Source organism: Bidens hawaiensis, unplaced genomic scaffold, assembly GCF_021521415.1.
Source record: "Bidens hawaiensis isolate Kalapana, Puna unplaced genomic scaffold, B.hawaiensis_p1.1 tig00061505_1, whole genome shotgun sequence".
Lineage (NCBI taxonomy): Eukaryota > Viridiplantae > Streptophyta > Magnoliopsida > Asterales > Asteraceae > Bidens > Bidens hawaiensis.
In genome coordinates this window covers 38,216-50,796 of record NW_027501068.1, presented here as the reverse complement: position 1 = coordinate 50,796, position 12,581 = coordinate 38,216, and positions in this window count along the sequence as shown.

Here is a 12,581-nt window from a genome sequence, read left to right as displayed (position 1 = left end):
CGCGCTAGAGGTGAACGGATTGGGTTCTTTTAGGAATCAGTTTTGGATTTTTTATCGCAGTGGAGCTGGTTCAGTTTCGTTTTCTCTGAGGAATTGGAATCAGTTGATACCGACAGTTTCGGTAGGCCTTGAACCAACTTTAAATTTCATGCACCAACGAACTTCAGGAAACGGGGGGGGGGGGTCTATTTTAATACTTCATTCTCTTGCCGGGCTTAGGGACACCGGGTTTGTTGCTAGGCAGGCCGTGTTAAAGGCAGAAGCAGGAAAAATTGCTAAGCACGAGAAGGCGTGTGTGGAGAATCAACACGCCTTTATTCCTTTTGCTTTTGATACATTTGGGTCTCTTGCTCCCGATACTGCCACGTTTCTAAAAAGAATTCAGCGGGTCGTGCATAGTAACTCTACGACGCCAAAAAAATTTGAATATTTTTTATTTTTATTTTATATTTTGATATTTAAATGTGAAATGTATAGGCTTGTCCAGGGACGGATGGACATAAAAGAGCACAAAATTTATCAAGGCATTTGAAGTCACTGTATGTATCGCTACCAGGTAGTCGTCTTAAACCTGTCAAACAATCCGGTTTCTCGAAGGATCTTATTAAATAGTAACCTTAATAAAAAAATCAAGTTAAAAAAAATACCATGCGACACCTAGATTAATGTAGTTGCCGCCTAGAAAAATCACCGACACTCTTGAAAAAACCAGGCGCCGCCTGAAACATTTTTGTTGGGCAGGTCAGAAAACAAGGCGCCAACGAAAAACATTCTTGACAAGTGTCGATCGATCATTGGGCTAGAAACAAAGGTGGTCCGGTTGGTTTTGAACGGGACATAATGAAACCGGTAGGATATGAATGGACATGTTTGAGATTACCATGGTCAAAAATGAACATTTTTGTTGTTTTTCCAAAAAATAATTATATATAATTTATTGTTATTTACATCATTGACCTTTTATATTCTCTTAATATTACATTAATACATAAGATAATCGGGTAACATGTTACGTTCTAACTAGCGAACTCGGTGCACCCTCTAGTTATGCATCAATAGGTTTTCAATTATGAATTATCATAGTTCTTAATTATTATGTTTGACCGATTCTTATCTATAAACAATAGAAGGAGAGTTTTGTCCACTAGTTTATGGTACACTTTGTTTCGAATAAATGTCAGGCCAATCATGATCCTAATTTTTTAACATATTTTTAAAAAACACAGTGATAATGATCACGAGCGTAAGTAGTTAAAGTGAGATATCGAAATACTTCATTTCTAGATTGGGTAATAGAGTTTGCTGACTAGTGATGGACCTTGAACATATAATATAGGCTGGTCAGAGAATTTTAAACAATAATCTGGATGAGCCAGACTTATACATATAATTTATTTATTTATTTGATTTTTTCAGAAAATTACACTACTGAATAAAAAGGCTAGGTGGGTTGCGCCCTACATTGGCCCACACTAAGATTCAACTATGGTTTTCACGGGTATGACGAGTTTTGTCACACCCCGACTTAGGGCCTAGGCATGTGACCACAAGTTGGTACTTGTTTTGTAAATATTTCAGAGTTTATGGGTAAATTTTAGCGGAAGACTTTAAGTTGAATATAATATTAATTTACATTGAAAATTTACTCGGGAATTTAATACCCGAGTATTGGTTTACAAAAGATATGTTTTTATATTACAAGGATTTTATATAAAAAACGGAGCCATCTTGTACGCGCTTCTATCTTCATTAAGACTCCAATCCTTGTTAATGCTACTTATGCTTAATTACCTGCAATTGGTTGGAAAAATAAGTCAGCTATATGCTGGTGAACACGTATGACTCAATAAAACATTTGAATGACAATATGATACAAATATAGTTTTCTCTACAAGCTCAGCAGAAGCATTTTTACTTCTGGTCTATGTACCACTGCCCTACACACACAATTGTTCCCGAGCCACGTAGCCCTTTTCCGAGAGACTAGCTATGACCATTAGCCCGCGGCCACGTAGCCTTAGAATGATTAGGCTGAACGGTTATGTTTGGATCCAGACACATGTGTATTCGGTCTGAGTTGACTTTATTTTCTATTTTGTATTATAAAGTTTTAGAGATTACTCGATCTCATGTAGACATTGATTGATTCGTTAAGACAAACACCCGTTCGTCTCATTGAGTATAAATATATTTTGACTGATCAAAAAGGTTTGAACGTATTCACCTGTACCGTCGGTGTTGTAAACCTTGACTGATTGATTGATCGACTGTGAATGATATTAACCTATACATAAATAGGTTCGTATGAATGTTTTGAATAATGTTAAGCTATGATTGTAAACTTAACCTTGAAATTGTTTATCTTTGATTGTGAATGAAAACACTTAGTTTTATGTGACGTTTGATATAGCATGCTTTGGCCTAATAGGTTCTATCACGTTAGTAAGTTTCTCCAGGTAAGTAAACGGGTCCCTCGGTTGATTGGGATTTATGCGAATTACTTTTCCTTAGGCAAGAAACTTACTACTAATGATACCCCCCTTTCAGTTACTACATGCCCGTCAAAATATCTTTTTTGTTTAACATTACTTCATCATGAAGTAACGTTTTATGAAAATATGATTGTGAATGAATGTTTGTAAAATATGATCAAAGTTAAAGGCCATAACCTCGATTGATAGTCTAAGCTATAATTCAAATAACTTAAACATAACTCCTACCTTAATTCAGATGCTTATATTGATAACACGATAAGGCAGGACTTGATCTACTCGCTTATGTGATTGCTAGCTTAATTCCAACTTCGTTTCTTGCACGTACTACGAGAAAATGGCATGTCGGCTCGTCACGGCTATTGGGCACACCTCCCTAGGTTAACTATGTGAAAATGAAGGTGAGTTGGGATGAATGGGGTTCATACCAGTCCTCCCCTTTTAAAGCCGTTTTTGAACCCTATCGCGATACGCGATAGGTCCCTTGTGGCCCGTTGCGTATCGCGACGCCGCCATTTTACACCGCCTTATGCGGTGATGACACGTGGCCTGTCATATTGTGCCACGTGTCGACACGGTGTTCAACACGTGTCTGGTGACTCACCAAGCTCATCGCGCTACGTGATGGGTTGATTGTTACCCCGTCACGTATCGCCATGGGAACAAATTATCAGAATTTGCACTTTTGGTCCCTGTACTTCCTAAGTTATTACTTTTAAGCTTAAATTAAAGAGGGTAAAAGACGCGGTGTTACAAGTTTTTTTCTTAAGATGGAATGAAGATGATCGAGTAGGTTAGTGTCTCGTCAATGATCCAATGACCCTTCAAACATTAGTCAAATCCAATGGTAAATGAAACTCCTTTAAAGGATTTTTTTTAACACGCAGTTACATCCCTATGTCTTTTTTTTTCCTCTCTTCGTTAATTTCTTCACACTCACAAAATATTTTCCATTTCCGCATTTGACTAAATGCAAAATTCATTATACATTTTACAACTTCCAAGTCATCATTCAACTCATCAAATGCATTGTATTTGAAATGATCTTTTATATTAAAGTTGAAAGATAGAACAAACCTAGTTGGCTCAATGCTTTTTATGCCAAAAAAAATCTGAATATCATAACATAACTCTTTCATAATTTTCTCTTTAAAATCATAATATATTAAAATCCTAAATATTTTACTCCTAACCCATTGGTTTAGTGATACGGCGTCCTTTCTGGTTATAAAAAGTGTCATAAAATCATGGGAACAATGTTGAAGGATTTTAGAATTTTTGTTTGGATCATTGTGTCTTTTTATTTATCATTGTGACTGTTTGTTTATTTACGTCATTTGTCTTTTTTTCTTCGATATTCTTTCTTTAAATGTCGACATTATTCTGCATTACTCAACATTGTGTTATATTTTACAATCATTTGTGTCTTTGAACCCTTCCTAGATTTAGGAGGCTGTGTACGATAACTTAACTCATTTGAAAAAACCTTTACCTATATTGATTTGAGTAACAATGGGTTTCAGACACTATTCAAGTCTGCTCGACGGTTCAAGCAAGGGGTGAGTTCCTCTAATCTACTTATTTTTGTTTTGTTGATAAAAAGATCGGCATATGAATTTTAAATATATTTTCTTTTAATAAAGAAGTATTTTGATCCTTTCATACACACTTAACAGAAAAAACGTGTAATTTCATACTTGAAGGCTGAAACCAAATTCTAACATATGCAAATAATCATACAAGACAAAAGCTGATTTTTTTTTTGACAAGCCTAAAGAAATAAAAACTAAAAGCGACCGACTAAAAAGAATTTAGCCGGGGCAAAAACCAAAAATACATAACAAGGAGAGGGTTTTTCAACCACTCGATCTAGCTAAATTTAAACATTTCTGCTCGAAACCCATAAAAACTTCGAGGCCATAATCGAATCAACCAGATAGTCCTTTTTGAGGTTATTTTTGTAAAAGACAATAACATTCCGTTTCGTCAACCACTAAATCGAGAAAATAATCGCTTCAATTATTAAGATAAGATAGACTAGACGTGATTACTCTAAATTACTAATTAACATTTGTTTATACTTTATACTAATTTGACTACACCATAAATATGACTCGAAAAGTTTCTTTCAATCAATCGTTAGTAGTTGAACTTATTGCACCATGGGGCATGATCTCAGTGTGGACCTATAATAGTATGCAGTCAACCAATTAATTTGTAAATATGAACCTACCACGTTTATAATTTGAAGCAAGAGTAATTACACTATACCTGTAAAACTGTTTGAACGGGGTCATAAGACCATGTGTAATGGGTCATTATGGGTGTCTGTAACGCCTCAAAATCACCCTCAAACGTTTTATGAGGGTTTATGAGGGAGGGGGGGGGGTTGCACAAATCGTTTGGGTGTTGTGCACATGGCGCTTGTGTAATGCTCCATTTATGACATGTATGTCACGTGTTGCATAACACCACATGGTGGTGAATTACCATTACACAGGGTCTAACTTATAACCTCGAAATGGTCTCTAACGCTAGGGTGTGCATGAAACCGAGAAGCCAAACCGAAAGAAAAATTAACAGTTTGGTTTTATGTTTTTGTAGAAACCGAACTTTTGGTTTTGCGTATAACTACCCCCCAACATAACTTATAGATTTTCATTTTTGAGTAATTTATAAAAATTTAATATAAAGTTTAATAAAAATAAATTAGTCCAACTATATAATAGTAATTATTAACTAGCAAATAAATTTAGGCCTAAATTCACTATTTATTGCCAACGTTTTTTTCTCGGACCAAATTTTTTATATCCCAATGGCAACACCTAATCAAACCCAACTAAAAACCACAAAAGTCGAAACCGAACGTTTTTTAAAAAACTAAAAAACCGAAATTTCAGTTTTTGGCTAAAATCAAACAAACCCAATTACCCAAGCACACCCCTATGACAAACGCCGTAAATCAATATGATAAAACCGATCTAAGAACTAAAAATTACAAATAAATATTGATTCTACATCTACTGGTACAAGGAGATTAGACTGTCAGATGAGACTATAAGTAGCTATCAAGCGTTCCAACACGCCTTTGATCTATCTTGATCAAGACCAAAACTTATCTAATCGAATATGGGGTCTAGCTTAAGTTGTCAAACACATGGCGTGGAATATATTTCCTGTTATCAAAAAATCCTACTTATATTTAAATTGAATATTCTAAAGAAAGAAATATCAAATTTGGTTGTTTGTGTAACATGAAGTAAATGCCAAAGAAAATTTGTATGTTCCAAGAAATTGTGTAGATGGAAGATTCAAATTGGCAACCATTCCACTATCCAATCAAGACAAATAAAGTCAAAGTCACAAGTATGCATGTTTATGATCTTATATATGTTATGGAGTTATAATTGTTTTTGTTTGTGATTACAACTTCCATTATGCTCATGGAATAGACCAACCCTTTTGCAATCACAAGTGTGTAATTTTTATAGGTTATTTACGAAGACACGTAACATGAAAGAGTAGTTAGAGCATGCGTAGTGGGCGTTGTCCACCTATACGACACTCCATCAACGCTTGCACACGACTACACCTCAAAAAATCGGACGTTACCTTTTCTGGCAGCATCTAGAGAATGACGTTCACCGCTATTCAAACCCACTTTCTACCAATCACCGTGATCCGCATTTTTTTCATTAAATTTATACATTTTATTAATATGATGGATATAATTAAACAACAAACTAATTATATAAAAAGAAATTATAAATGCATGTAAACCTAAGCCAACATTCACAAACCATACTTAAATCAAACCTATATGTATAATTTCTCCATATTCTTATTAAACAATATTGATACCTCATCAATTTATCTGAATAAGATAAGACGATCGTCGATATTATTCGTTGTTGGTTGATTTTATTTACTGTAGTTTAAATTTCTCATAATTTTATCTTTTTATGTTTTGTTTCGACATGAATTATCTTACCAAAACTTGATTATTTGATAGCGTTGAGCTTGTGGTAGGTAATAAGAAAAAAAATGAAAACACTTAAAAAAATAGATTAAATAGTTGTTTCTATTATTATTTCATGGTATTTTTATTTGTATTTTCGTTTTGAAAGTTTTATTTAAATGTTGTTTTTATTACTTTAATCTCTATATTTAATGAAGAAAATATAAGGGGCATTTCATATAATAGTAACCAAGTTTAAAAAGTGTTATAATTAGATAACTAAACTTTAAAAAGTGTTCCAATTAGGTCACTAAACTTTCATATTTTATTAAATTAAAGATTTTAACATGTTTTTTTAACGTTTTTGTTTTTTGTTTTACATAAGAAATCTTTTTATCTTTTTTTTGATATTGACGTTGAGTGGCGACGTGGATTTTATTTTTTATTTTTGAATTTTAATATAATTAACGTTTTTTAATTTTTTAAAAATATAACTACATATATTGCAAATTCCAACCCCCAAATCTTATCCTTCGTTTCTTTCTTAACAAAAAAAAAATCGGTGAGACTGGATTTGAAGATTTAGTGACTCAATTTGAGAAAAATATGCATGAGTGACCTAATTGAAACACTTTTGAAAGTTAGTTACTATTCTATAAGATATTTCCAAAATATAATAATTAAGTAATCTTTACAAGGCTTCATTCCACTACGAGCTAAAAAGAGACATTTTTAACCCAACATTACACATGTCCTCAAGTTCCTTTTGACGATTTAATAAAAGCACTCAGACCTTTTAAAATAGGAAAATTGGTCAAAACTACCGTCTTTTGGTCAATGTCGGTCCCAACTAACGAATTGGCTGCTGACGGTCTCAACTTTTAACGTATTTGTTCATAACGGTCCGCGACTAACAGAATTCTAACATCGTTAGTTTCAGTTCGTTGGAAAAACATTTTTGGCCGGAAAACACACAATTTTTCCCGAAAACTCAACAATTTTGTCTCAAACATCATGGTAACTTTGTATCGTACCTTTAGTAACCCTTTTTCTAGTAAAAGCCCAATTATTAAGGTCTCCGGAACCCTAGAACCATCGTTGAATCAGTTGATGGTGCATAAGTGATGGTGGTTGGTTGGCGGTGAGTCAATTGGTGGTGTTGGCGGTGTTCAGGTGGTGTTTTTCGGCAAAAAAATCGACTTTCCGGCCAAAAACGTTTTTTCCGGCGACCTGCAACTAACGACGTTATATTCTGTTAGCCGCGGACCATTAGGAACAAGTACATTAAAAGTTGGGGCCATTAGTGACCAATTCGTTAGTTGGGACCAACAATGACCAAAAGACAATAGTTGGGACCAATAAAAACCAATTTTCCTTTAAAATATAAAAACCACTCAAGTTTTTCAATATCATTTAATTATTATGAAATTTTTAATAAATGTCATGAAAGAAGAATAAAAAGTTTAACAAAAAACCAGCGGGCTTGCCCAATGGCCAGAAACATGATGGATGACCCGGATGTCCCGGGTTCGAATCCTGATTCCGATCGGATTTTAACAGAGCGTTAAAACATGTCGTGTCTTCGGGCGGGGTGAGCCAACTGGGTTTTACCGGGATCGCCAAGCCAAGCTCGGATGCTAGCGTGGATCTCGATCATGTCAACATAGTTGGCCTGTGTGGGGTGGCGGGGCGCAGCGTGTTCGCGCAGTGAGATAACTTAACTGTGAAAGTCATCGATCGAAAAAAAAGTTTAATAATTACATAGGAATTTAATTCTAAATAGTTTTTTTTGAAAGACCAACAAATTCATTCCAAAACTCTAGCAAGAAGCTAGAAAAGATTACAAACATACAACATGCTGGAAATAATCCAACATCCACGCCAACTATGAATTACCAAATGACCCACTAAAAACTAAAATATCGCCATTTATCCCACGTAAGATTGTTTCGTCTCCCTTTATTCTTCACCCACAAGAAACACATTACTTTTATTTCTTCCACAAGTCCGGCTATGTCGATCCGGCCCCACTATGAACCAATAAATTTCTCCTTTTCCACAAGCACCAAGTTGCAACTAAGCACACTGCATAGACTGCCTTTGCTTTCTCCGAGGACATGGGTACAAATTTGTGGAGATCCAAAACATCCCGAAAGGAAAACAAAAGCGGAGGAGGAACCTTACACCATTGGGCAATGACACTCCACATCGCTTGGGCCATGCTACACGATACAAACAAGTGTTCCACGGACTCCTCCAACTCATTACAAATCGGACATAAACGGGTGCTCACCGAAATTCCCCTTCTTTCTAGAGCATCAAAAGTTGGTAAACGGCCTAAGACCGCTCTCCATGCCACAATGCCCACCTTTTTTGGTAAATATTTACTCCATTCAAACACGAAACCCGGGTCATTATTAGAACGAGCCGAAATTAGTTTTTTGATGGACCGGGCCGAAAAATCCTAACAATCTCCCCCGACCCACACCACTCTATCTGCACCATTTTCCAAATGAACCTGGAGGCAGATTTGGAGCAACTGCCTCAGCTCCAACACATCCGCATCGCGGGTCGGCGGCCTAGTCCAATCCCAATTCCCACAAATGAAACCATCAGCCATGAACAACCTCTCGGCCACAACGCAAGTTTTATTCTTCTCCAGGGCGAAGAGCCTAGGAAAACGAACACATAACGGGCCCCACTCCAACCACCAATCAAGCCAAAACCATGTACTTCTCCAATCTTTAACTGTGTTCCGAAAACTCTTATTTAAGTCGATACCCAACGAGAGAAAAGTAGAATTAAGGCTTACTATTTGGTTCCACGGACACGGTGCAGACATCTTTGCCGGGATACCAGACCATGATCTTGATGAACTATGAATAGCCCAAACCACCTTCCACCACAAACTACCTTTCTCGTTTTTGAACCGCCACCACCACTTAGCAAGGAGTGAGACGTTAACATCTCTAAGTCTTCGTAACCCGAGACCTCCCTCTTCACTCGGAGCCACAACCACATCCCAGGCAACCCAATTCATCTTTGTCTTCTCCTCCGACCCCCCCCCCCCCCAAAAAAAAAAAAGAAAAAAAGAAATTTCTACGAAGTCTTTCGAGTTTCTCCAAAACCCCTTCCGGAGCTTTGAATAATGAGAAATAATATGTGGGAAGAGAATTCAAGACCGATTTAATCACCGTAATCTGACCCCCATATGATAATTGTTTAGCTTTCCACAACGATAACCTTTTCTTAAAAACCTCAATAATCGGTCCCATGCATTTATTCTATTCATATTCACCCCGACATGCAAACCGAGGTAAATAAAAGGCACCTTCCCGACATTGCAACCTAAGTCCGAAGCCACTTCCCCCAATTCAGCCTCCCCCACCTCGGTCCCGAAAATTTGACACTTGTTTTGATTTACCTTTAAGCCCGAAACTAAGGAAAAACACCTTAAAATTCTCTTCAAGTTCTGCGCGTTGCCACGGTTCCATTCTCCGATAATAATCGCATCATCTGCATATAAAATATGAGAAAGAAATGGTCCTCCTAACCCACATTGTAACCCTTTGAAAGCCCCACTCTTAACCGCTTTTTTCATTAAGCATGAGAGTCCTTCCATTGCAATGACGAAAAGAAACGGGGATAGTGGATCCCCTTGTCTCAACCCCCGGGTACATAAAAATTCCGGAGTCGGAGACCCGTTAACAAGTACCGAGGCCCAACTAGACTTCAATATCCCCGCCACCCATCTTCTCCATTTAGATGGAAAATTCATTTGACCCATAACCGAATCCAAGTAAAACCAACTAAGCGAATCATAGGCTTTTTCGATATCAATTTTATAAAACATACCTCTCCCCTGCGAATTTTTTAACCATGCGAACGTCTCATTAAGTATTAACGGCCCGTCAAGAATACTCCGATTCGTGATAAACGCCGATTGCTCTTCCGAAATTAGTCCACCGATCACTAATTTTAACCTTCGGACCAGCACTTTAGAAATAACTTTATTCATGCAACCAATTAAACTAATCGGTCTATAATCACTTAAACCACCCGGATCTTTCGACTTTGGGATTAAGGCAATAAAAGATGACAAATATCCGAAACTAAACGGTTTATTTGCATATAAATCAGCAAATATCTTAATAAAATCACCTTCCTCTAGTCTTTTGATTCCATCCAAAACTGCCACAGGCCGATCTGATTCTGGTTCCCGACACCGTTCGTCAAAAAACCCAAAAACTGCTTCTTTAATTAGTACCGGATTTACCTCCCAAACTCCATTAATTAATAAGCCATGTAATCTGTTTAGTAAAAACTTATTCAATATAATAAATTAAATAGATGGTGAGACTGAGGTAACTGTCATCGATGGTGACAAGTGTGGTTAGTGTTCCCACAAGATAGTCGAAGATCGCATGTAGAATTAATGGGTGGTCTACAAGTATTTAACACTCAATAATAAATGGTTATGTTTTAAATATAACATGTATATTAAATTCGTAAAATTCACGTATCACACGTGTTAAATCCTAAGTAAGTTGTACAATCTTATATCTTATATAAATTAATAATGGGTCAAAAATGTGTTGAGACTTTAAAGTTGGACGTGACGCCTCATTGTAAATTAGGTGTAATGTTGTAATCGGTATAAATAAGTTACTATGACAACAAGTTATCATCAACGAAGAATTACGTTATTACTCCCATCTATCTCATGTTCTTCAAGCTAAATGATGTCATAACTTTACAACTTTACAGTTCACATAGAACAACCAGATTTCATGGAAATTTATCGACGGACTATGATGGTTAGTTCAAGCGATATCGTTATCATAATCATTGTTTAAAGCGTTAAGCATCGACAAGAAAAAAAAATCAATCTTTAACTGATCAACTCATTATGTCTCTCTTCGTATATTCTAGATACTATTCTAGATTCGAAATTCATAGCAACCAGACTATATATTTTATTCAAGTATCACTCACCTGTTTTTCGACAATTCATTATCAAAACCGATGACTAGATTTCGTCAATGTTACGTTTTAACACCAATAAAACAAAACATGTCATCAAAATAATAAAAGCCCAAAAGGTTTATAATTTAGCGGTATCAAAAGACGCAGAAAATGCATCTCTCCTATAATGGTTGAAGTTGCAGTCTCATAATTGATAAACGTGTAAATTTATTTGCAAATTTGAAAGTATTATATTCTAAATAAACAAATAAATAAATAATATAAAAACATCATTAGTGTTTTAACAATAAATAACAACTTTAATGATTACCCAAGGTCCTAAACATCACAATCATATTTAAATAAAGGATCCATTATTTTAAATATTTTATACAAAAGCTTGTAAATATACATGTCACGTTTTTACACGTGAAAACAAATTTCTAACATGTAAATCCACTAAAGTCGATCAACTAATTTGGCTTTTGTAGTTGGAGCTTGGAAGAGTACATACGCATATGCTTATATGATAAGCCCGCATGGCTGTCTTGAAGGTGTGTGTGCCGCACCCTCAGTCGTTGCGTAGTTTTCCTGGGGCCAAAATTTTAATATTTTTTTTAAATAAATCTTATATATTATAATTGGATTTTGATCAATTTTAAAGTTACAGGGCCAAAATTTTTTTGTTCATAATTCATTGGATAAAAATTTAGGTTATTAGCTTATATATTTCGTTATTCGTCAGAGCCTACGAGCCCTTTATATTTCGGCTCGGTCAAGGCATATAAATTCTCGAAGACGACCCTAATTATTAAGCCGGATATTGTATGAAGTAGCTAGTGTGCATCAATGTATGAGTGTTATGAAGTATTTGTTCAATATCGACGCATGCACAATAAACAAAATAAAAATCATAGATTACTTATGATGGATTTATGGATTTAGATCAAATAAAAATGACTTTTATCGTAAGAAGTTTACAAATAACTAGAGTAATTATGTTAGCACTAAAATAATTATTATCACACTATAACTTTTGTACCGGAGTAATTATTATTACACTATATTATTTTTTATAACATAATTACTCTAGTTTAAAACTGTAATTATTCTAGTTATTTATATGTTTATTATGTTAATTTTATTTATACCGAATACAACCTCTA